A 24582-nucleotide genomic window follows, 5' to 3' on the forward strand; every position below is an offset into this window, starting at 1 on the left:
GAGATATACCTAATGTTAAATGACGAGTTAATGGGTGCAGCACACCAACATGGCACATGTATACATATGTAACAAATCTGCATGTTGTGCACATGTACCCTAGAACTTAAAGTATAATAAAAATAAATAAATAAAAATAAAAGCAAAAAAAAAATAATTGAAAGAGAAAACAGTCCATGACACCTACTTTTGCTAATTTCAGTGATTTTCAAATTGTGGTCCCCGGACCAGCATGTCAACATCAGCATCACCTGGTGTTATGGGCTGAAGGTGTAGTCCCACCTCCACCTTCCCAATTCATATGTTGGAGTCCCCCAATATCTCAGAAGATGACTGTGTTTGGAGATAGGGTCTTAAAAGAGGTAATTAAATTAGAATGAGGTAATTGGGATAAGCCCTAATCCAGTATGACTGGTGTCTGTAGAAGAGGGAAATAGGACGCAGACACACACAGACAAGAGGGAAGGCTATGTGAAGACACAGGGAGAAGAGGGCCATTTACAAGCCAAGAAGAGAGGCCTCGGAAAAAAAATCAACCCTGCCAACATCTTGATCTCAGACTTTCAGCCTCTGGAACTGTGAGAAAATAAATTTTGTTATTTAAAACCACCCAGTATATGGTACTTTGTTATGGCAGTCCAAGCAAACGAATATACCTGGGAACTTGTTAGAAATGTAAAGTCTCTGGCCCCATCCCAGACCTACTGAATCCGAAACTCTCAGAGTGAAGCCTAGCAAACTGTTTTAAAAGCCCAACAGGTGATTGTTATGGGCAGGGCTGGCCTAGTTGTTAAGGATATAGGAATCTGCCTAGCCTGGGTTCACATCCTGACTCTACCACTTACTAGCTATGTGATTGGTGGGTAGTTTTAAAAACTTTTCTGTGTTTCAGCTTCCTCATCTGTAAAATGGGGATAATTCTAGTCCCTACCTCTTAGGTTGCTATGGTAATAAATAGGTCCATCTAGATAGAATTTAGAATGGTACCTGATGCGTAGTTAATGCTCAACAAGGGTGAGCTACTGTTGAGATACATAACATGTAAGTGTTGAATCTGCATCTCACTTGAAATGGTTGGGTTTGGAGAAACAGATAGTCAAGCTTGTTGGAATTACTGTTAAAGTGAGGACCTGAGAACTCCCTTAACTCCCTTGAGTGAAGTTGAATACTCCACCTATTTTGGCTGCTTAACACTCTTTTTTCTTACTTCCTGGTTTATGATTGTGATGTAGGAAATATAAATTGTGCCAAGTTCTTTGGAGTTTATGCAAATAATACATGGCACACATTGTTGTGTTGCTCTTCATTCCCTGTGAAGGTCTTTTGTCATCAACTTTATATCCTGTTCCCATGAGAACTTTACCTTTTTCTCCTCTTTGCATTCTGTTCTTGATGGATTGTCTAGTTTCTCACTTGGACAACTTATCCTCTTTCTCTGACAGCCTATTTAAAACCACCTTCTATTAAAAACAGTTTTCCACCAGGGCATCTAGATAGTAATTTCCCTTGTTTTTCATCTGCCTTTTATCTGAGGCGATGCCAATGATTTTACAGTACACAGCTGCCGCTAGATACTAACGACATTTTCGCCAGGCAAGTTGCATTTCCCAGCCTTGTTTCTGTATATTTGATTGTCTTCAGTATTTTATGTGAGTTGTAAACACACTGGGTGGAAACAACTCAATAAATGACAAACAGTAAAATGAATACTAAAAAGTTATAGTCGCATAAAATGAGAACGAGTGGGGCCCCCTCCCAAATAGAAGTAAGCCAGGGACATCAGGATGTTATGAAAATGCTGGATGTCTGCTACTTTCCCTTCATATAGTCTTTCAGTCCCAGACTTGTTGTTTTTGTAATTCTGCCCTGCAATATGCAATTCTCTTTCCTTCTACTCATCTTCTCAATCACTCTAGGAAACATAACCATTCATTTATCACCGAGGCCCAAAATCTTGGTGCCATTTCTTGTTGCTTTCTCTTCTCCCCACCATTCAAAAATCTGTCAAAGTCTTTCTGCTTTTTCCTTTTTTAACATTATCCATCTCTAATGAATCTTAAAGACCGGACCTTTCGTAATTGTGGAGAACTGGAACATTCAAGGTAAATCATAATTCATTTGGTGAGATTATCTCCAGTCTTATTTTGTAAATCCATGTATGACTGCAGCCATATCCAGAAATTTTAAAAAGGGTGTTAACCCCCAACCCCAATAAATTATAATGTAAAATACAAATATAAAGTATATCACACTTTAAAAAGAATTCTATATATGCAAGGAGGTAGGGAAAAATCAAAATCTCAGCAATAGCAATTTCAAGACTCTCCTGGGGCTCTTGTCTGACTCTTCCTATTCATCAGCCAGCCTCCTTTTTATGGTTTTCTGCTTTGCTCACTTTAACACAGTACCCTTCAGTGTTCACTACAAGCTCACCATTGTCACTATCAGGGAGTATGTGGTTTTATCATCTACCTTTTAAGGAAAAGTTTTTACTTTTAGAAAGGCACATTACTGATAATTATTTTCTCCAACCTAATGTCTTTTTTTCTATTTTCATTTATGGTTCTGGTTTTATGTATGTATGTATGTATGTATGTATGTATGTATGTATGTATGTTGAGACAGAGTTTCACTCTGTCTTGCCCAGGCTGGAGTGCAGTGGCATGATCTAGGCTCACTGCAGCCTCTGCCTCCCGGGTTCAAGTGATTCTCCTGTTTTAGCCTCCTGAGTAGCTGGGACTACAGGTGTGTGCCCCTACTCCCGGCTAATTTTGTGTTTTTGGTAGAGATGGGGTGTCACCATGTTGGCCAGGCTGGTCTCGAACTCCTGACATCAGGTGATCCACCCGTCTTGGCCTCCCAAAGTGCTGGGATTACAGGCGTGAGCCACCACGCCCGACCTCTCCATGTGATTTTTGACCTAAAGGAACTATTTTTAATATTCTGAAGAATAATCCTATTTAAGTCACGTATAAACAAGTTGTGCTAAATTAAAAACATTTAGTTCCATTTACTTCTTCATTTTAGTAGGTAACTTTGTGATCCAAACTTGGATTGGTCTTCCTATTCGAGTCACTCAATCCAAACCTTGGTAGGAAAATCTGGTTCCTCTCTCTTCCTGTAGCTGTGGTGGATCGTGTTTCCAAAGACGGCTGCCACAATATCTTTCATCCCATATGTTCTTTTGCAATGTGACTGTGTCACTCCCTCATCAAGAAGTAGAGTCTAGATTCACTCCCTTTGAATCTAGACTGGCCTATGACCTATTTTGACAAATATAATATAATCTCCAAGGCTGGGCCTTAAGAAGTCTTCAGCTTCTGTCTTCATGTCTCAGAGTGTTCTTTCTTGGAACCATCTGCCAAGCTGTGAGGAAGCTCCAGAGCCATATGACAAGACCTGATGGAGGATAACCGAGGACTCTGGCCAACAACCCCAGCTGAGCTCCCAGTTGGAATGTGAATGAGGCCATTTTGAGTGTTCCAGCCTATTGGAGCCCTAGCCAACACTCTACAAACTAGAACTGCCTGATCGACCCGCAGAATCATAAGAAATAATAAACTGCTGTTTTAAGCCAGTACATTGGGAGGTGGTTTGTTATGCAGCAATACCTGACTGAAACACTGGGGCTCCTTTGCTCAGCTTGGTTTTGAGGCCTTGCACTACGTTCACCTGCTCACCTCATCACCCTCAAACCTCTGCAGGGAAATACAACTTACCTTCTGGGTTTTCACAATCATTTTAGCTCTATGGACAAAGTGGTTCACTCATCAGTGACTATGAAAGTGGCCAAATAATGATCACAATACTAATTAAGACTTTTTGAATGCTTATGATGTGCCAGGCACTGTTTTAAGTATAATATATTTATTCATATATTTAATTTTTAAAACAACTTTTTGGCTGAGAAAGACAGGATTCACTTCCAGTGCTTTCCAAAGCAGCATTCTCTTTGTCTTAAGTCAGGGAAGGCCTTCAAATTACTTTCATTAGAAGAAGATTTAAAGGAATATTTTTGTTTAGGGTTTTTCAGTCTAAACAATTTTTAGAACAACTTTTTTGAGCTAGGCACTATTATTATTTCCATTTTATGATAAAACAACTAAGGCACAGAGAGGCAAAGTAACTTGTAAGACAGTAAGTGGGTCGAATCACCATCAGAACCCAAGCATCGGCCCCCAGAGCCACATGCTTAGCTACTGCGATGTCCTGCCTCCCATAAATAATATCTCAAGCTTATTTTTATTTTTTTAAGAAACCTTTTTGAGTCAGGATCTTACTTTGTCACACAAGCTGGAGTGCAGTGGTATGATCATGGATCTCTGTAAACTTGAACTCCTGGGCTCAAAAGATCCTCCTCCCTTGGCCTCCCAAAGTGCTGGGATTATACAGGTGAGCCACCATGCCTGGCCCTACTTGAGTTAAGAAAATCCTCTAAAGCTTTGATTCCCTCCTTCATTTATTCTAGGTTCCAGGCTGTGTCTCATGCTGGCAGTTACATTTAGAAAACTCTAATGTTAGAGAAGTCTAAATTGACTATTCCTACATTCACAGTTCAGGGTAGGATAGAGTGTTTGCTTGGTTTTCCCAGGTTTCTCATCCCTGTGTGGCCACCGCAGAGGGCAGCAGAGTGACAGGCTGAGGGTGCAGAGGGGGCAGAGAAGCAGAACTGATGGAGGGCCCAGGCAGGGCAGGGGTGGGCGGAGCTATTTGCACATCTCAGGTCTGAGAGCTAGGTGGGAGCTCAGCCCTAACTCTCACCAACCACCCACCGACGGAGAGGGCAGCTTCTTCTTCCAATAGCAAGGGCTATGGCTGCCAAAACTGTGCCATCTGACTTGAAGGGGAGGAAAGTCTCCTTGCTTGCTACGCAATTGCAATTGCAGCCTTAAGGCAAGCTCCCCAGGGCCTTCAGATCCCTCCCAGGCAGACATCCTGGAGCTGTCACTGCAAAGCGTGTGATTTTGCTTCAAGCAGCCCTTGAAGTTCTCCTGCTTCCTATTTGCCTGATAACTGCCCCAAGGACTCTGAAGGAACATTTTAAACGCTAATTATAAAATTCAGTAGGCCTGCATTCTTACATTGTATTAAGAATGAGGCCTTTGGAGACAGACAGCCCTGGGTCAGAGTTCCATCTCTGCTGCTTAATTGCTGTGTGGCTTTGGGAAAGCTGTTTTCTTCTCAGATTCTCCATGTTCTTGGCTGTAGAATGGGTTAGTGATATTTACCCTGTGTGCTTGTTGTGAGCAATAAGTAATCCTATAGTCAGAACCCTTGGCCTCATATATACCAGGCAACCATCAGGGTAGCTATTAATTACAAACATAGAATATATTGTGGATCTATGAGACCATTAACATACCATGCAGTCTTAGCATGTAAGCTGCAAAGGGTAAAGCTGGTGTTTCATGCCCTGCTGTACAATGTTTGCAGAGGAAAAAAGACAATCACCATGATCTATTTTAGAAAAATGCTATCTTTTAATCGCTTCTCTTTTTATTTTCTTATTTTAGTTTTGTCCTTTAAATGCTTTGGAGCATTTAATAGCTCTTCTGCTTTCAACTTCTATAAATTCACAACTTCTATAAATTTAAAAAGTGTCTAAATCTTGATTAAATGCTCTTAATCTGAGGCTTATGGGTTTCCAGGGGTCCGTGAACTTTTTGAAATTGCATGCAACATTGTTTGTGTCTACACATATGTGCATTTTTGAGGGGAAATGATTCATAATTGTCAGCAGACTCTCAAAGGATTCTGTGGTTGGACAAAAGATGGAAGAGTCCTTGGACAGAAGACTGAAAAACCCTAAACAGAAACATTCTTTTAAATCTTCTTCTATGGAAAGTAATTTGAAGGCTTTCCCTGACTTAAAGTGGATGCTGCTTTGGAAAGCACCGGAAAAATGGATCCTGTCTTTCTCAGCCAAGGACTGGTCTCTTTTCTCCAGTATGTTCCTAACAGAGTGGGAGTCTGGCTGTTCCACCAGTACAGGTAATGCGGTAAAGATAGGACCATGTGGACGAAGAGGTATTGCCTTCTCTATTTACAGATAACAAAGACCCAGGCCTAACCTCAACTGCACCTTCTGTCTCTGGGAAGTCACTTATGGAGTAGACCTATAATTAGGATTTGGTACCTGAAACATAATTCTCAGGATGATGAATCTCTAAATTATGTCCCCAGAGACATACCTGAGACAAAACCCTAAGGGCTGTTGGCCGTAAGAAGGTGTGTGTGGTATTCTACATTCAGTGGGGATTTATAAATGAGGATGATATCACTCAGAAGGGGCAGGTGTCCAAGAGGCCCTTTTGACTTCTGCAGTGGGGCCTGACAGCCCGTGAACTGAGCTCCATAATTTATGCCTCTGGCATAGAATCTGTGCAAAGCAGGAATGGCCGTATCAGCATTTGGGGATTTAAAGCAGCTTTTTTTTTTTTTTTTTTTTTTGAGATGAAGTTTTGCTCTTGTTGCCCAGGCTGGAGTGCAATGACACAATCTCGGCTCACTACTACCTCCGACTCCCGGGTTCAAGCGATTCTCCTGCCTCAGCCTCCTGAGTAGATGGGATTACAGGCATGAACCACCACGCCCAGCTAATTTTGTATTTTTAGTGGAGACTGGTTTCTCCATGTTGGTCAGGCTGGTCTCAAATTCCCAACCTCAGGTGATCCACCCTCTTCGGCCTCCCAAAGTGCTGGGATTACAGGCGTGAGCCACCATGCCCAGCTAAAGCAGCTTCTTTTATCCACAGACCTCTTCCCCAAATTGTAAGGAGGATTCAGCTCATTGATTTTACTTTATTTTAAAAGAAAATAATTATTGATGTGTAAAGTAAATGAAAACACAGTCAAGGGGTAGTGTAATTCAAAGTAATGTAAGAGTTCAATGGTTGATGACTATTTTTTCAATTATTATGATATCTCTTTATTAACAGGAAATTCATAAATTAAGGAGTATGCAATATAAGCCTTGTGGAATATATTAAGGAAACATTTTTGATCCGTGCAAGTAAATTGAGATAGACTGGGTGCACCTGTTCCTAGTCATGCCCGGGGAATATGTGAAACTCTGGCTCAGGATGAACGTCTGTTGGTGTCAGCACAACAATAATGAGACAAAGTTGCCAGTAGGGTGGGGAAGTGTTTGGTGGGCGGGAGCCACCATCTGCAGCCAGCTCCCAGCACGGCTGTATGTTCGGATACCCATCAACCAGGAAAGGGAGTCTAAGGCCTCCAGATGATTTTCCCCTTTCACAAAACTGTTGTAAAATGAAATACAAATCCTTCCTGAATGTTCCTAGCTTTTCTTCCTTTCGGAAGTTTTCAGTCAATGGGAAACAAAGCCTTATTCAAAGGATTAAAGCCATAGTCATTCTATTGTTTGGGGCTTCAATAATGTGGCTTTCCTTCCACAGACAGAATTTTCAATTCACAAATCATCTAAAAAACAGGAAATTTTGGGGAAACATGCTTATGATAACAAACAAGGGCTCTATCATGTGGTATAGAAGTTTACACAAAGAGGCATCCGATTTTAAGTTTATTTATTTATTTATTTTTTTTACCGTTCTGGGCTTCTGGCTGCATTCTAGGAAGATCATTCCTTAAAAGAAATAGCCATATGGCTTATAAGGTAAGATTACTCAGTTCCCACCCCAACCCCCAGAAGAGTATGGAGGAAGGGAAGCAGACTCTGGCTATATTTTTATGGCTGCACTCCAGGCAGTACTGCAGAGGCAACAGGCAGGCTCTGAGATGCCTTCTTCCCCCTGCTGTCCTCAGGCCTATGTTTCCCTCTTACTCCACCCAAGTTCTGGGCCCTTACATGGCAGAGGGAGGGAGAAGGGCCAGCAACATTGGTTAACAGGAATAGAGAATGTCGAGGAAGGCAGTGGCAGGCAATAGCCATAGAGAGTCATAGAAGGTTAAAGAGGTTGTGGAAACAGTCATTTGTTTTGCAAGCAGTTCTGGTGGGGTTTGAGAAAGCAGCAGCACTCAACTGTGAGCAGACAAACTCACTTTGGAAACCTATGCAGCCACTTCTAAGTAAACTACCAAGAGAATTATTATTTTATTTAGGTTCCTCATTACGGTGACAATCTTTTAATCCTTTGAGCTGTATGCTGAAAAGGACATTATAGATCCTCCTGAAAGATAATTTTTAGTATCCACGGTTCCCCAATATGATGATTTTTTTCTTTGGTCCCTATCTTCTGCCATTCCCTTTACCTTTTATCCATACTTTTCCCTGATTGAAAGAAGACAGAGTCTATTTGCTTCCTAGCATCTTCTTCTATGGCTCTTGCTACTGAAAGTGTGATTCCAGCAGCAGAACGGCAGCATCTTGCTTATGAGAAGTGCAGAATCTCAGGCACCATCCTATGACTACTGAATCAGAATCAGCATTTTAACAAGATCCTTGGTGATTTGCATGCATGTTAGTTTGGAAAGGGCTGATCTGTACAGATCTGCCCTATAGGCCTGACTCATATCCCACACTCCCCAAAGCCTGCAAGATCCTATGTTTCTGGCCCTGTATACTTCTCTAGTCTCATCCCATGTCACTCTACCTCTCATTCACTAGTTCCAGTCCCACTAGACTTTCTCGTTCTGGCCTCGAAGCCTTTGTACTTGCTGTTCTCTCTGCCTGGAGTGCTGTTGCCCCATCTAGTATGGCTGACTCTTTTATTTCAGCTTAACTGTTACTTCTGGCTGGGAGCGGTGGCTCACACTTGCAATCCCAGCACTTTGGGAGGCCGAGGTGGGCAGATCACTTGAGCCCAGGAGTTTGAGACCAGCCTGGGCAACATGGCGAAACCCCGTCTCTACAGAAAATACAAAAATTAGTCAGGTGTGGTGGCACACAGCTGTGGTCCCAGCTACTCGGGAGGCTTGAGCCTGGGAGGCTGAGGTTGCAGTGAGCCAAGATTGCACCACTGTACTCCAGCCTGGGTGACAGAGTGAGACCCTCTCTCAAAAAAAAAAAAAAAAGTTACTTCCTTTGACGATGCTTTCCTGACCCCTCTATATGAAGAACTACCTCCAACTCAGCTACTCTCTATTCCATTACCCTGTTTTATATTTTCATGGCACTTACTGTTATCTGAAGTAATTTTATTCATTCATTTTTGGGTCTGTTTTATTCAGGATTGTGTGTCCAGTGTTCAGAAGAGTGCCTGGCACATCAAAGGTGCTGAGTTAATGTTTATTGGGTAAGTGAATACAGTTTTGGGAATCATGAGCATTGAGAACCCAGGCCCAGACAATTCTAAGGTAAAATATGTCACCCTCTGAACCAACTCGACAGCTTTCAGTTGATTGACCTAAGACCAGTGCTTTTGGGTGCCCAGATGAGCATATCAAAGCCTGGTCCCCTGAGCAGTTGCATCAATATCTCCTAGGAACTTGATAGAAAGGCAAATTCTTGGGCCTCACCACAGACCTACTGAATCAGAAATCTTGGAAATAGGGTTCACCATTCTATGTTTTAAGGAGGCTGCCAGGTAATTCTGATGCACTGCCCCACACAATACCAACATCTTACCAGTGTGGAGAACCCACAGTGTTCAAAGCTCTCTTACATATATTACTGTTGTTCTGGACTTCATAACAGCCCTGAGAATAGGCATGGCAGGTGTCATTATTTCCCCTTTATAGATAAAGAAATTGAGCCCTAGGAACTTATTCCATTTGTGTTGGTAATACTTGCTTTATCAGAATCACTTGGAATGCTTGTTAAAATTGCAGATACCTGGGCTCTACCCTAGACCTACTGAATCAGAATCATTGGGGCTGGGGCTCTGGAATCTAGATGAAAAAAAAAAGAAGCTCCTAGGACATTCTAAAGCTAAAAGTTTGAGAACCAATTGTAACAGGAAACAGTGGAATAGATATCAGAACTTATAGCCCCTCATTCCTAAGGCATGCTCTTAGAGAGTCTTGAGAAGAGTAAGTAATGATAAAGAATGATAATGATCTTTAGTATCTTTTAGTGAAAATAGTTAAAACAAACTGGCAGTAATTCTTTCACCTTTATTAGACCCTAACCCTACTTGATACTGTTGTAAACCAGGGAGAATCAAACTCCATGACAATGGACTGTTTCTTTGTATATAATTTAGTTGTGTATAGAACCAACTAAATGGACATCAACTAAGGGGTGGCAGGTTTTCCTGATTAGTTTGTGATACAGGAATTTTTATTTGTTATTAAAAAAATTTTTTTTGAGACACAGCCTCACTCTGTTGCCCAGGCTGGAGTGCGATGGCACCATCTTGGCTCACTGCATCCCACTAGGGGCGATCTTCCCACCTCAGCCTCCTGAGTAGCTAGAACTACAGGAGTGCACCACCACACCCGGGTAATTTTTTTTTTTTTTTTTGAGATGGAGTCTCACTCTTGTCACCCAGGCTGGAGTGCAATGGTGTGATCTCGGCTCACTGCAACCTCTGCCTCCCAGGTTCAAGTGATTCTCCTGCCTCAGCCTCCCAAGTAGCTGGGATTACAGGTACGTGCCACCATGCCATGCTAATTTTTGTATTTTTAGTAGAGACGGGATTCTACCATGTTGGCCAGGCTTGTCTCAAACTCCTGACCTCAGGTGATCCACCTGCCTCAGCCTCCCAAAGTGCTGGGATTACGGGTGTGAGCCATCATGCCCAGTCCTGGCTAATTTTTAAAAAACATTTTTTTGTAGAGACTGAGTCTTGCCACGTTGCCCAGGCTGGTCTCAAACTCCTGGGCTCAAGGGGTCCACTTGCCTTGGCCTCTGAAAGTGCTGGAATTACAGGCATGAGCCACTGTGCCCGGCCTAAAAACAGTAACTTTTAAAAATACTTCTCCAAACGGGCAAGTAACTCCCAAATCTCTTCTCCTGCCCCAGCTCCCCCAGCTCCAGGCCCATACATTGAACTGCATATGGAACAGTTCTCTTCTAGATGACCTGTGGGCATCTTCATCTTAGTATGTCCAAATTCATTACTTTCTTTCCCACCCCATCCATTCTTCTTCCTGGCTACACTCTATCAGCTAATGACTATATATATCACCCACTGTTTCATCTTAGCCAGGAATCCAGGCAGTTTCTGGATTCCTTCCATCCTGTCTCTGGATAGCTAACCAGTCATTTCATTGTACTCCTTAGATTGCTCTCAAATCACCACCCCTTCCTTCATCTCTACTCAACTCCAGTTCAAGCCCTCATCATCTCTTGCTTGGGTTGTCATGATGGCTTCCAAAATGGTCCCTTTGTCGGTGCTTCTAGTTGACCTCATTTCTCCTCTTCCTTCCTTTTGGCTCTATGCTTCAGTGCTATCAAACTGCTTTCACTTTTTTAAAAAAGAGTTTTGCATTTTAATTTCTGAGACACATGACACATCTATGTCAATGTTAGATCTGGGAAAGTTTCTATTACCTTCACAAGGCAGAAAGGACCCTTCTCTCCGGCAGTGAAAAACTCAAAAGAAGAGAGCTTCAGGGAGTTCAGTTGCTACCCAGCAGAAGCTTCAATTTCTAACAAAACTGTGAAGTTTCAAATAATGAAGGGGAACTTCACCCCAAGATGGTACTCACTTAGGAACATTATTTTCCTTCAGCTTTCCCTTGAATATTTCCCTTGAAATATTCAACAGCTTTTTTTTTTTTCGAGACAGGGTCTTGCTCTGTTGCCCAGGCTGGAGGGCAGTGGCACAATCTTGGCTCACTGCAACCTCTGCCTCCCAGGTTCAAGCGATTCTCCTGCCTCAGCCTCTCTAGTAGCTGGGACTACAGGCATGCACCACCACGCATGGCTAATTTTTGTATTTTTAGTAGAGACAGAGTTTCACCATGTTAGCCAGGCTGGTCTTGAACTCCTGACCTCAGGTGATCTGCCTGCCTGGGCCTCTCAAAGTGCTGGGATTACAGGCGTGAGCCACCGCGCCCGGCCTCAACGACTTTCTTTTCCCCATTAGGATTACCTCCATTTTGGGCTCTTTTTGAGGGAGGAGGCACTGCATTCTCACTCCCAGTCTAAAGCTGCTTTCCCTTCTCGGTGATGTTTTCTGTTTCCATGCCTTTGTACATGCTGTGTCTGTTCTATTGATTTTCCTTTTCCCATCTCCCGTGTATGGCAAACTCCCACTTGTATTTCATGATTCTGCTCAAGTGTTCTTTCCTGTATGAAGCCCAAGCTGTCCACATGGAGAGACATCTGGCCAGCCCCCCGTTGTTCCAGCCATCCCCAGTTCAGGTACCAGACATGTGGTGAAGAAGCCATCCTAGATGCCCAGCCCCAGCTACCATCTGATGCAACTACACTGCTCACCCCGAGCGAGAACTGCCTACAGGAGCCTAGTATTATTCTCTCTGACAGAACCATGGCAGGGAATAATAAATTGTTGTTTGAAGCCACTCTGTTTTGTGGTGGTTAGGTGGCAATAGGAAACTAGAACACCATAGCTTTTTTTTTTTTTTTTTTTTTTAGAAAATAACTTGATATTCATAAGCAGAGCTTTTTAAGCTGCTTTTATTATTTTTCCCTTTATACGAGCACATTCTGCAACATAAGGAGATTTCCATCTCAGCCCTGAACAAGATTTATGATCTTGATCAAGTCTCTTTATAATAATGTCACAGAACTTTACTTGTTTCAATTCTAATATGAAGGATTGAACTAGTTAATCACTAAGGTCCACTCTAGTTCCATAATTGTGGCATTCCCTTCTAACTATCAGGGAAAAATTGACTTATTCTTTGTTAAGTTGTAGCTTGCAGTAAAGTTTTATGGGCGTGAGAATTTTCAGCGAGGTGGTGAGTGCGAGGAAAGTGCTGACTCAGCACAATGCTGTCTGTTAGCCAGGAACAAAAATGAGGGGCAACCATAAATTTAATCCTTTAGCTCCTTCTCCCTGCAAAATTCAGAAGATGTTTTATCTGTAACAAAAGACTTGAAAGAGGATTCTCACTTTTTTCCTTAAAATTTTTTACTCAAGTCTGTAGGTAACTTCAGGATTTTTGACAGAAGATTCAGATTTGCATAGTTGACTCAGTCTCCGGAAGATCCCTACACTCAAATTCTAAGTTTAGGGCAAGTGAACTGAGTGATTGCTAGAGGAAATAAACTCTCGCCTGAGAACAACAGCTGAAGTAAAATCCCATAAGCCAGGAAAACAGCCACACAATTACAGTAACAGGTGGTCAGTTTCAAAACAAATTTCAAGGTCTGACTCGCCTGGCACCTGCTCTAGAACCACAGACAGCAGTTTGACACTGTCTGGGTCCAAGTTAGGTCCTCCCTGCCACACCATAAGGAAGATTAACTAACTTTATTAGCAGAGCTAAGTCATGGTAGGTTAGAGGACTGCTTCTCTGTGGTAGTAACCCCTGTGTTCCCTGTCTGAGAAGAGGGAATAAGAGAGAATTTGGGAACTGGACAGGACCTTGCAGATTAACCATTAGGTTGGTGCAAAAGTAATTGCAGTTTTTGTCCTTAAAAATAATGGCAAAGTGAAGCTGAGGGGAGCTAAGCAGAGATTTGCTCAGAATCACATGATCTGTAGAAGCAGAACATCCCCACCCCCATTTTATTGTGAAAAAATTCAAACACACAGCAAAGTTGAAAGGATTTTTACAAGGCACAGCTGTATATGCATTTCCTGGATTCTACTGTTAATATTTTATTAAACTTGTTTATTTTCTAACTATCCCTCTATCCATCCTTCTATCACCTTATTTCCTGGATGCCTTTCGAAGTGAATTGCAGACATCTGTACTCCTTCCCCTAAAGCAGCATAGTGTTTTATCATCATTTAATAATTTAATACCTCAATTTTATATACATTGTGGAACCAGGAAACATTATAAGAAATCACTGGACCCCAAAAATGTAAATTAGCCTTGGCTAGCCTGAAAGAGAACCCAGTTTCCTAAGGTCCTAACTTTAAGGCACTTGAGGATTCTTACTAAGAGCAAATTCCCGAGATGACAGAAATACTAGTCAACACACATCAATGCCTATGTTTTTCCCTCCTCCTGGAATCCTTTGCTTTCCCCTTCCTGCTCCACCTGTTGAAATCCTCTCTTCATTCCTCCAAGAATGATCTCAGATGTCTGCAAGGAACATAAACCCCTGTTACACACATACTGTTTTAAAGAAAAAAGTTATTTAAGAAGTCTGAACTGTCACCTCCTTCCCAATCCCTTTCCTAAACCCCGAGTTTTAACTTTTCTCATTTTAATGCCCATAAACTTTCATTGCTATTTTTCCTCCCTCATTCTACCTTGTTGCAGTTTAGTGTTTATTTGTTTATTTATCACGACTACTGCTCCTCCTCCTAATAGTACTTATGGTTAATTTCTTTTTAAGGGACTATATCTTAGGACTGTGTGTCTTCTGCAGTTCTTTGCATAGAGTCAATGTTGAAGGACAAGCAACTTCAAATTTCCAAGCAACAAAATTATGTTCGGGTGGTTTTCTGAAAGCGAGATCTTAAGAACCACCCGTATCAGAATCCCATGAAGAGCTTGTTTAGTGTGCAAATTTCCAGATTGTCCCCCCTCAGAAATGCTCATTCAGGAGTTCATGTCCTTTGCAGGGATGTGGATGAAGCTGGAAACCATCATCCTCAGCAAACTAACACAGGAACAGAAAACCAAACACTGCATGTTCTCACTCAAAAGTGGGAGTTGAACAATGAGAACACATGGACACAGGGAGGGGAACTTCACACACCAGGGCCTGTCGGGGGGTGGGAGGCAAGGGGAGGGAGAGGATTAGGAGAAATACCTAATGCATGTGGGGCTTAAAACCCAGATGATGGGTTGACAGGTGCAGCAAACCACCATGGACATGTTTACCTATGTAACAAACTTGCATGTTCAGCACATGTATCCCAAAACTTAAAGTAAAATATAAAATAATAATAAAAAAGAAATGCTCATTCAGGAGTTTGGGGTGGGGGTTCAAGAGGCTGCAGCCTTAACAATTACCTCTGGTGATTTTGACACAGGTAGCACAGCAGCCAAACTTGGAGAGATTTGTTCACAGCTCTGCATCACCAAGGTTACTTTCTGTTAGGCCTTTAATCACTTTTTTTTTTTTTTTTTTTCTGAGACAGGGTCTTGCTCTATCACCCAGGCTGGAGTACAGTGGCACGGTCTTGGCCCACTGCAATCTCTGTATCCTGGGTTCAAGCGATCCTCTCTGCCTCGGCCTCCTGAGTAGCTGGGACCACAGACATGCTCCATTATGCCCAACTAATTTTTAAAATTTTTTTAGAGACAGGCTGGTCTCGAACTCCTGAGCTCAAGCAATCTGCCTGCCTCGGCCTCCCAAAGTGCTGGGATTACAGGTGTGAGCCACTGCGCCCGGCTTTTTAATCACTTTTAAACCAGCAACCCTAATCTGCCTGTCCCTTGAATGGATCCGGATACAGGTGTGGCAAACAAGCCTCCTGTCATGGTGGGGTGTGACAGTCACGGCATCACCCCTTCACCACATCATGTGCTGCCAGTCATCACTTCTGCTGTTGCCACCAACCCCCCACGTTTCCCTTTGTCACTTCCCCCTTGCCACCACCAACGGCCACTGTCCCTCTGCTCCTCACCCTCCATAGCTGAGTCAGATCCAGCACTGGGCACTTGAGGAAGAAGCCACTGTGGAAGGCGGGATGAGGGTGTTCCCATTCTACATTCACAAGGCCACAGCTGGGAGCAGAAGCACACCTAATTCTGACCCTGGCTTCTGAAGAAGCTCTGCAAACCTGGCTAGAAAGTTGGGCCTGTGGTTTGAGGTTCCTGCTGCCTTTGATTTTACAATGAGTGGAAATTGAGGTTGAGTAACAGGTCTCTTGCCCAAGTATTGAGGGCCATCACGAAGCATAGAGCAATGAAGGCACGAGCTGATGACATGTGGTTGGTTCCCCCTCTAGGCCAAGTATCTTTGTATAGGGAAGGCCGACATGGCCATCTTCACGGTTTGGTATTAGTGGATTATCTTATACATACTGAAATTTGTTTTTGTTTTCATGTGCTAAAAGGATAATACCAAGGAAAACTACGGGTGGGGGCAGTGAATGGCCAACATGCCTATAATCCCAGCACTTGAAACCAGGAGTTCAAGACCAGCCTGGGAAACAAAGCAAGACCCTGTGTCTAAAAAAATTTTTTTTAAAATTAGCTGGGCATGGTGGCACGTGCCTATAGTCCCAGCTACTCAGCTACTCGAGAGACCAAGGTGGGTGGATAGCTTGAGCCTAGGAGTTTGAGGCTGCAGTGAGCTATGATTGCACCACTGCACTCCAGTGTGAGTGACAGAGTGAGATCCTGTCTCTTTAAAAGAAAAAACTATGATTCAGAGTGTTGTTTTATGAAGCATAACCTGCTTTATGTTTTGAGTTTAATATAACTTGAAATCAGTTTCTCTAAGACAGTGCCAGCCTTGCCATTTTCAGTTCAACATAGATTTCTCTATTACAGTGGTTCCCAAACTTTAGGAGGCATCAGAGTCATCTGGAGGGCACAAAAACACAAATTTACGGATGTCACCCACAGTTCCTAATTCTCTCTCTCTCTCTCTTTTTTTTTTTTTGAGATGGAGTCTTGCTCTGTTGCCCAGGCTGGAGCACAGTGGTGTGATTTCGGCTCACTTCAACCTCTGCCTCCTGGGTTCAAGTGCTTCTCCTGCCTCAGCCTCCTGAGTAGCTGGGATTACAGGTTTACGCCACCACACCTGGCTAATTTTTATATTTTAGTAGATATGGGGTTTTGTCATGTTGTCCAGGTTGGTCTTGAACCCCTGACCTCAAGTGATCCACCCGCCTCGGCCTCCCAAAGCCCTGGGATTACAGGCGTGAGCCACCATGCCTGGCCTGTTTCTGATTCTCTAGGTCTGGAAAGGGGCCCAATAATTTTCACTTCTAACAAGTGGCAGGATGCTGCTGCTGCTGCTGCTGCTGCTGCTGGTCCAGGGACCACACTTTGAGAAGTATGGTACTGTGCGGTACTTACGAGACCATTTACCATACTTCCTGCCTGCCTAATTGTGTCACAATATAGCCGCGCTTCTCAGGCCTAGCAATTCATTAGAATTACCTGTGAAGCTTTTAAAACATAAGGTTTGGATGGAATGCTCAGACCTTATCTTAGACCCAATTAAGCCCACAGCTTTGAGGATGAGGCTTGGGTATTGTTCAGAAAGATCCCCAGGTGATTCTAATGGATACCGAGGGTTGAGAACCACAGGCATATAGCAAACTCTGGCCCTATTCTACCTTAACATATGATTCTCATTTGACAAATAAAAATTGACCACCTAATATATGCCTTGAAAATGATAAAGTATGTAAGAAATGGTCCCTGACCTCAAGCAGAGATACATCACATGCCCAAATATTTAAACAAAAAGCTGGTGTGTGGGGTTTGTGCCAATTAGAGGACTAAACCATTACTGAAAACAGAAGGCTGGATGATTCAGGGTAAATCAATGCTGCACTTGATCCTCACATTGTTTGAGATAAGTTATGTATGCCTCTGCCGCACATGAAACGTATCCCCTTGGTGGGGGAAATTGCTCATTTATTGGTTCATTGAGGATGTTCCAACTGATTCACCATGGTAGGTGTGATTGAACCATGGAAATGATGGAACATTAAATCAATAGCTAGTCAGCTGGTGACTATTCCTTGGCTAAGTATGCTATTAAGGTTCTGTTTCAGAAGTCCCTGTGCTCAATGGAGGTGAACCTTTCCAGTGGAGAAATACAACATGAATTATGTTTAGAAAATACTTCAATCTGGGGTTTTAAATAAACAGTCCTTAAATATGTATAAAAATCTGAAATTATCTTAGAATTGAAGGGAAAAAACAGCTGGGTCCAAAAACCGAACCATATTTAGCTTAAAAACACGTTCTTATTTGCATCCACTAGAATACAATATAATTTAATGATTCAATGACAGCTGGCCCATGAAGGGGAGAGTTTCTAGAAAGGAGGAAATACCCTCTTTGGGTGTTACTTAGGTATTAAGTGTATTATTTAATTCATTGTTTTATTTAATTTGGTTATATCTTTTTTTTTTTTGAGATTTTGTTTTCATGTTGGGGGGGTAGTTTTTCTAAGAATAAGAAATCCCAATGACAACAAAAGTCATTGTTTTTAAGAGAAGGAGATAAATACATTTTAAACTGTTATATTTATTTATTTTCAAAAAATGCTGGAGGCATCATGTTAGCAATTGCAGGGGATAACATGAATATGACAAAGCTGCTCTCAAAAAACTTACCACTTTGTAGAAGGGAAAGTTAAGTGCCTATTCCAAGCAAAATATGATATGATACATATCTTTAGAGAGGAATAAATTTTAATGAGGCTTCAAAGAGCTGGAAGAAGAGGTCAAGGTTCAAAGAGCCTAAGATAAGGCACAGAACTGGGGTTCTGGTACAATGCATTACAGCATGGCCAATTTTCAAAGGCCAGCTGTTCCCAGTCAAACGAAGACGGAAGCTGAGGGCAGGTGCAATCAATGGGAAAATCAGGCCACCCTCTCCTATTTTCCCATAGATGCAGTTTCATGATCAATAGTTTTATAATCTCATTTCGGGAAGCAAAATGAAAATGAATCTGAAGCGTTCTTTTTAGTTCATTTCACACTAATAAAATCCAACCTGAAGGATTTTATATGTTGGCTCTATGGCCGTTAGTATTTGATTAAGGTGTTTAGCCTCATTAGTAATCAAAGGAATGAAAACTAGAATAAAAAGTCAATCATTGTTTTTGGTTTATCAAATTGGTAAAGACTTAAAATGGCCACCAAGCATTGGGGAGGTTAGGAGTGACAGGCTTTCTCCTTCTACCTGTGGAATATTCCTTGGCTCACCATGGCTGGAGAACAATCCACATCCTATAGCTCATCAAGTCTACTTCCAGGAATGTATTCCAGAGGAATAGTACGGACCTATGCAAAAACTTGTGCACAAAATTATTCCTCAGAGCTTTGCTTATTATTGGGAAGAATGAGTAGAGAAATAAATGCCCGGTCAGGCGCGGTGGCTCATGCCTGTAGTCTCAGCACTTTGGGAGGCCAAGGCGGGTGGATCACCTGAAGTCAGAAGTTCGAGACCAGACTGGCCAACATGGTGAAACCCCCTTCTCTACTAAAAATACAAAAATTAGCTGGGCGTGGGGGCAGGCACCTGTAATCCCAGCTACTCAGGAGGCTGAGGCAGGAGAATCTCTTGAACCTGGGAGGCAGAAGTTGCAGTGGGCCGAGATTGCATCATTGCACTGCAGCCTGGGTGACAAGAGTGAAACTTCGTCTAAAAAGAAAGAAAGAAAGGAAGGAAGGAAGGAAGGAAGGAGGGAAGGAAGGAAGGAAGGAAGGAAGGAAAGAAAGAAAGAAAGAAATGCCCCAAAATAGGTTAATAAATTTAAAAGTATTACGCTAGGAAGGGAATAGTAGTGGTCCACTATGCCTAGAAACCAAGCCTAGTGACTTAGAAAAAAAAATCTTCCAAGTGTTTTAGGTAAGTTAGTATTAATAATTCTACCCAAGGTCAATCCCCTCCCCTCCATTTCCTCCTCTTCAGATATTCTGTGCTTCTGCCAAATAGGACAACTTGCTATTTGTGTCCTGAACTGACCTTATACACTTTCTTGCCTCTCTGCCTTTGCTCGTGCTTTCCCACTGTCTCAATGGCTTTCCTTAATCTCTGAGGTCTCACCTCTTCAAGACCCAATTGTGTAAGCCACCTTACATAATGTTATTATGATGTCCCCCTTCCTCACCCAGCCAGAAGGATTTACTTCCTTCTCTGTATGCTCATAGCAATTTGTTCATTTTCTATTCTACTCACACTTGTCCTGTGTTAGAATTACTGAAATATATGTATATGTGTGTGTATATATTTTTTGTCTTGTTTTGTTCCTGTTAGATTTTGAACAACTTGAGGGCAGGGGCCAATCTTGTTCAGATTTATACCCCCCTCAGAGTTATAAAGCATGCTGGGAAAATGATTGTTGACTGAATAAGCGAGTGAGTGAATGCAAAAGTACACTTGGAGCCAAATGCTCATATTCTCTGCAGACATGGAATAAACTTGACAAATGCTAAAGATGCTCTTTGATTTTTGTGTGGCATGAGACCTCAGGCTGAAACTTCTCATCTGAGCCATTGAGGGGAGCCTCTCATCTCTCCACTGAGAGGGGGAGACCAGAATGGTAAACCAAACTGCAGTCTTTCCCACTCTCAACCCCTGTCACCCCAATACTTAGTGGAAGAGGGATAAATTGGAATTTTTACCAAGGGAGAACTGATGAAGACATTGCAACGAGGTAATCGCTTATGGTTAAGTTATCAGCTCTTTTACTGCCTCAACGACAGCACATTTGTCCACAAAATGAAGAGATGAGGACTATCCATATAGTTGAGGGGCAAAATAAAAATAGAAACAAAGTGTTCTCAGTGGAGAAAAAGGAATTTGAAAGCATTTTAATGACGCACATTGATTTCTACCCTCCCAGAGTCAATATACAGCAAAAACTACATTTATGTTGATGGTGCAAATGCCTGGAGACTGTCAATGAGGAAGTTAAGCTGAACAGCCGAACTACTGTTCAGAATAGTCAAGCCTAAGTGTTGCTAAGGAATTTTCTATCCCCACTGAGTACAACTCATACCTACATGTCCTATTGTACTTCACAATACACCTGCTGGCTTTCTCGGCCCTTCAGGAAATACCTTTGCTTCCTGAAGAATGCAACAAACAACCCAAAACACCACCACAGCCAGCCAGCTGACACCAAACTGTGAACTGTTGTCCTCTCTCTGACAGGGTTAGATACTTGAGTGATTAATATTTGCAGATTGTGCTAAGGTCAAATTCAAAAAAGAAAGTCATATATATATATATACATACACACACACACACATATATATACACATATATATGTAGAGTCTACGTAGTATGGATTCTTCACTTACATAAGTATGTATAAATTCTTATATGCATATATTATATTGGCAAAAAGGAGATCATTACTATTTTTTTTAAAGTTCCCTAGTGTGATAAAATTAAACCTCACTGATATGAATACCTTTTGCAGTAAACAACAACAAAAACTACTTTTCACCAAGGTTCTTCTCCTGCCAAGTAGCAGTGATTTACAGACCCAACATGTGAGTGAATGGGAAATACTATATTTCCAGACATGGGTAATGAATAACCTCTGAGGGCTTGAACTTTTCTCTGTTCCCACAGACTGTATCCACAGAGCGGTGCTCTTGCCCTGAAAGGAAGGATTTGCCCCGGTTTGGAAGGAAGTGGAATAAATAGAACTGGAAATGGCAAGGTCACCTTTAATATCATATGAACTGCCTATTAACAAGCTTCACAATTGCTTTGTTTCTTCCTCCTCCCGTGCTATAAACAGGCTCAGGCAGAGCAAACTCTTGGAGCACACACAGTGTGGGGAGGAAGCTCTCAGAGCAGCAAGGAAGGAGAGGCTGCAGGCTCAACAGGGCCCATCAGGCACACCAGGGTTACAATTGTGTTATGGTGTGGTGGCCAGGAGGGAAAATGCTTGTTTGTCAAGGAAGGAACTATATTGTCCCAAATTCCTGTGTATAAAATATAGGACAAACAAGTTACAGTGGGAATATTTAATGGAGCATGTGGAATAGATGGAATAATTGCCTTTCACTTGGCTTTTCCCTGCTCTGAGTAGTATCACATGGTGGTTACATAAAGACAAAAAAGTTATTTTAAGAACCCTTCTCCTTAGGACCCTGTTTAGTTGGTATTCCAAACACACAGAGCAAGCTCTTCACTGGCATTCTGCTTGACAGATTTTTCTTTCTTTCCAGGTTCCTTCAGGCACATTCTGTTGGGCTTCCCTCTACCTCCCCACTCTGCTGCTTTCCAGCTCTTTTTGAATTTCTCCCTGCTGAGGAGAGGGAAGACCAGCTAGGAGGTATGGAAAAGGCACTCACGAGGTTTGGAGGACAAAGGGTTAGGCAACAGGCAGGTCTGGAATTTCAGTGCCCTGGCTTTCAGGAATTCTTAGATAGTCCAATATATAAATCATCTTGGAAGATCTTTTGGGAGCAGCACTGTCATTAAAAAACAAACAAACAAAAAACACCAGGCTGGGCCTGGTGGCTCACACCTGTAACCTCAGCACTTTGGGAGGCCGAGGTGGGAGGATTGTGAGAGCCCCGGAGTTGGAGACCAGTCTAGGCAATAAGGCAAGACCCGTCTCTACAAAAAATAAAAATTAGCTTGGCATGGTGGCTCATACCTGTGGTCCCAGCTACTCAGGAGGTGGAGGCAGGAGGATTGCTTGAGCCCAGGAGGTCGAGGCTGCAGTGAGCCTGGGTGACAGAGCAAGAGCCTGACTCAAAAAAAAAAAAACAAACAAAAAAAACACAAAGCTCCGTCTCTACTAAAAACACAAAAAGTAGCTGGGCGTGGTGGCACACACCTGTAATCCCAGCTACTCAGAAGGCTGAGGCATGAAAATCACTTGAGCCTGGGAGGCGGAGGTTGCAGTGAGCCGAGATTGCACCACTGCACGCCAGCCTGGCCAACAGAATGACTCTGTCTCAGAAAAAAAAAAAAAAAAAAAGCATCACTAAGCTTTGAGTCAAAGAGAAATAATCTCATATGGCTTAAGTGCGGATAATCAAAGGTAACATAAACCAAACAAAACTGAGTCGGTATTTGTGAATTGTTATTTATCCTTCTCTATGGATTCTGCACATTCAGTCAAGGTGTTTAGGAAAACCTCTTCCCTACCATTTTGAAAATGTCATAGAGCTATGAACTGTTGTAATTTCAAAAGTGCAATTAAAAAGGTGTAAGAAAGATACAGTGAGTCTCTAAGGGTAGAAAGAGAACCCTAAAGGTCAGTTTCTATCAAATATAAATTTTGGCTACTTCTTTACAATTCTAGGATGATGTGAGTTCTCATCATTGCAGATAATGGGTCAGAGCTGAGCTGTTGTGGGAACTGCTAGATGGAGCTAGAGTTGTTATGTGGCCAACTATTTTGATCTGTGGCTAACATGTAATATCAAGAGATTCTGATCTCTGTCTGGTAGATGTGTTAAATTAAGTGTCTGGGGAGTAGACATTGAGGCATCAGTCTAGAAATTCAAACAGATGTGCTCTACTAAAATGCTATGCTAGAATGAACCTGACCAAGCTAATCATCCTCTAAAGTGCACTACAATAGACAGAAGACATTTTCTCCTGGACTGTACAAGGGGTAAGGTCAGGGGAGGATGAGCTCTTTCCTTTGTCCTCTGACCACCTAGAACAGCATGGCTAATTTGCTTTGTCTAGCAATAAGAAATCTCACAATATATTTAGCAGCAAGGTTGAGTACACACATGTGCACACATACATGCACTCGCGTTCATTTCATACCTTAACATTTTTTTTTCACCTTTTAAAAAATATGAAAGCAGAGGATCTGGATTGAGAAACTTGCCATGCTTTTCTCTCAGATGTTCTCTTTTCTCTGAAGACAGCAGGACCTCATCCAAAGGTATCAGCTGTGCAGTTGTGTTGTTATTTCTTTTCAGGTGACAAAACAGCAAAGTGTTCTCCTATGATGATGAAACTCAGCTTTATTTTATTTTTTTTCTTTTGCCTTGTAGCTCTGTTTCTGGCAGGAATCTGACACCACTTAATCCTTGGGTAGAAACTCCCCCAAGTCTGAACTATGTGATTGCCTGAGCCCTGCTCCTTGTTCATTAAGACTGCTCCTCTGAAATGGAATTGATGAATTTTCAGTGGCTATTTGAAGCATTTGGGATCCATAGGCATCAGGGCTTGATGCATGGCCCTCATCTCTGTGGGCTCCTGTGCAATGATTCTCATCTGTCTTAGTTAGAAAGTGAATTAATCTTGACCTTGGCCTCAGGGGTGTGGTTCTCTGCCCTCTTACACATCTTCAATTCGCTTCTTTATCAGAAGCACTTGTTTTAGGCCCAGGCTCCCCCAGTTTTAATGACATTTAGACATTTGTCTTTAAGTTACATTGCTTTGATTTTAATCAAAATCTATATTTCTAGTATTATATGTTTCCAGAAAGGTCTCATTCTGGGTTGTAATTTAATTACATGGATCATTAAAGCTTTGAAGGATGCTAATGGGCAGAAAAAAGGGACTTAACAAAACAAAAGTTATTATTAGGAATTACAAATCACTTAACATTTCAACATCACTCGTCGGATGTGGGCATTTTGTTGAAAGAGACCTTGTTTTGAATAGTGACAGTGCAGAAGACCTATGGAAGAAACAAGCTTCCAACTTGATTTCTATTGTTATACATGCATAGCAAATTATTAATTCTATTCTAATAGGGTAATAGATTTAGAAATACTATTAACAGAAAACTTGATGTGTTAGGCAATACTACATACCACCTTAGTCTAACTGCTCAACTGTAATTTTTCATCCATATTTTCTTGGGATGTAAATAAAATTGATATTATGCAATGAAAATAAAATTGCCCACTAGTCTTGCTTATTCCCTTGGTGGGCTGAAGAGTTAAACTGTGGTGAATGCTGTTAGATAGGAAGGTAATGAAAACTTCAG

General features: G+C 42.0%; 1 long non-coding RNA gene across 1 annotated transcript; it reads left to right on the plus strand.

Moving 5' to 3' along the window:
* Window positions 1-15: 15 nt before the first annotated feature.
* On the plus strand, window positions 16-23922 carry LOC129057971 (uncharacterized). The gene is made up of 5 exons (XR_010135970.1): window positions 16-1041; window positions 9150-9214; window positions 21237-21327; window positions 21842-21948; window positions 23639-23922. It is a non-coding gene; the product is annotated as an uncharacterized LOC129057971 (long non-coding RNA).
* The last annotated feature ends 660 nt before the right edge of the window (window positions 23923-24582 follow it).

This window comes from Pongo abelii, chromosome 11, assembly GCF_028885655.2.
Source record: "Pongo abelii isolate AG06213 chromosome 11, NHGRI_mPonAbe1-v2.0_pri, whole genome shotgun sequence".
NCBI classification, from domain to species: Eukaryota; Metazoa; Chordata; class Mammalia; order Primates; family Hominidae; genus Pongo; species Pongo abelii.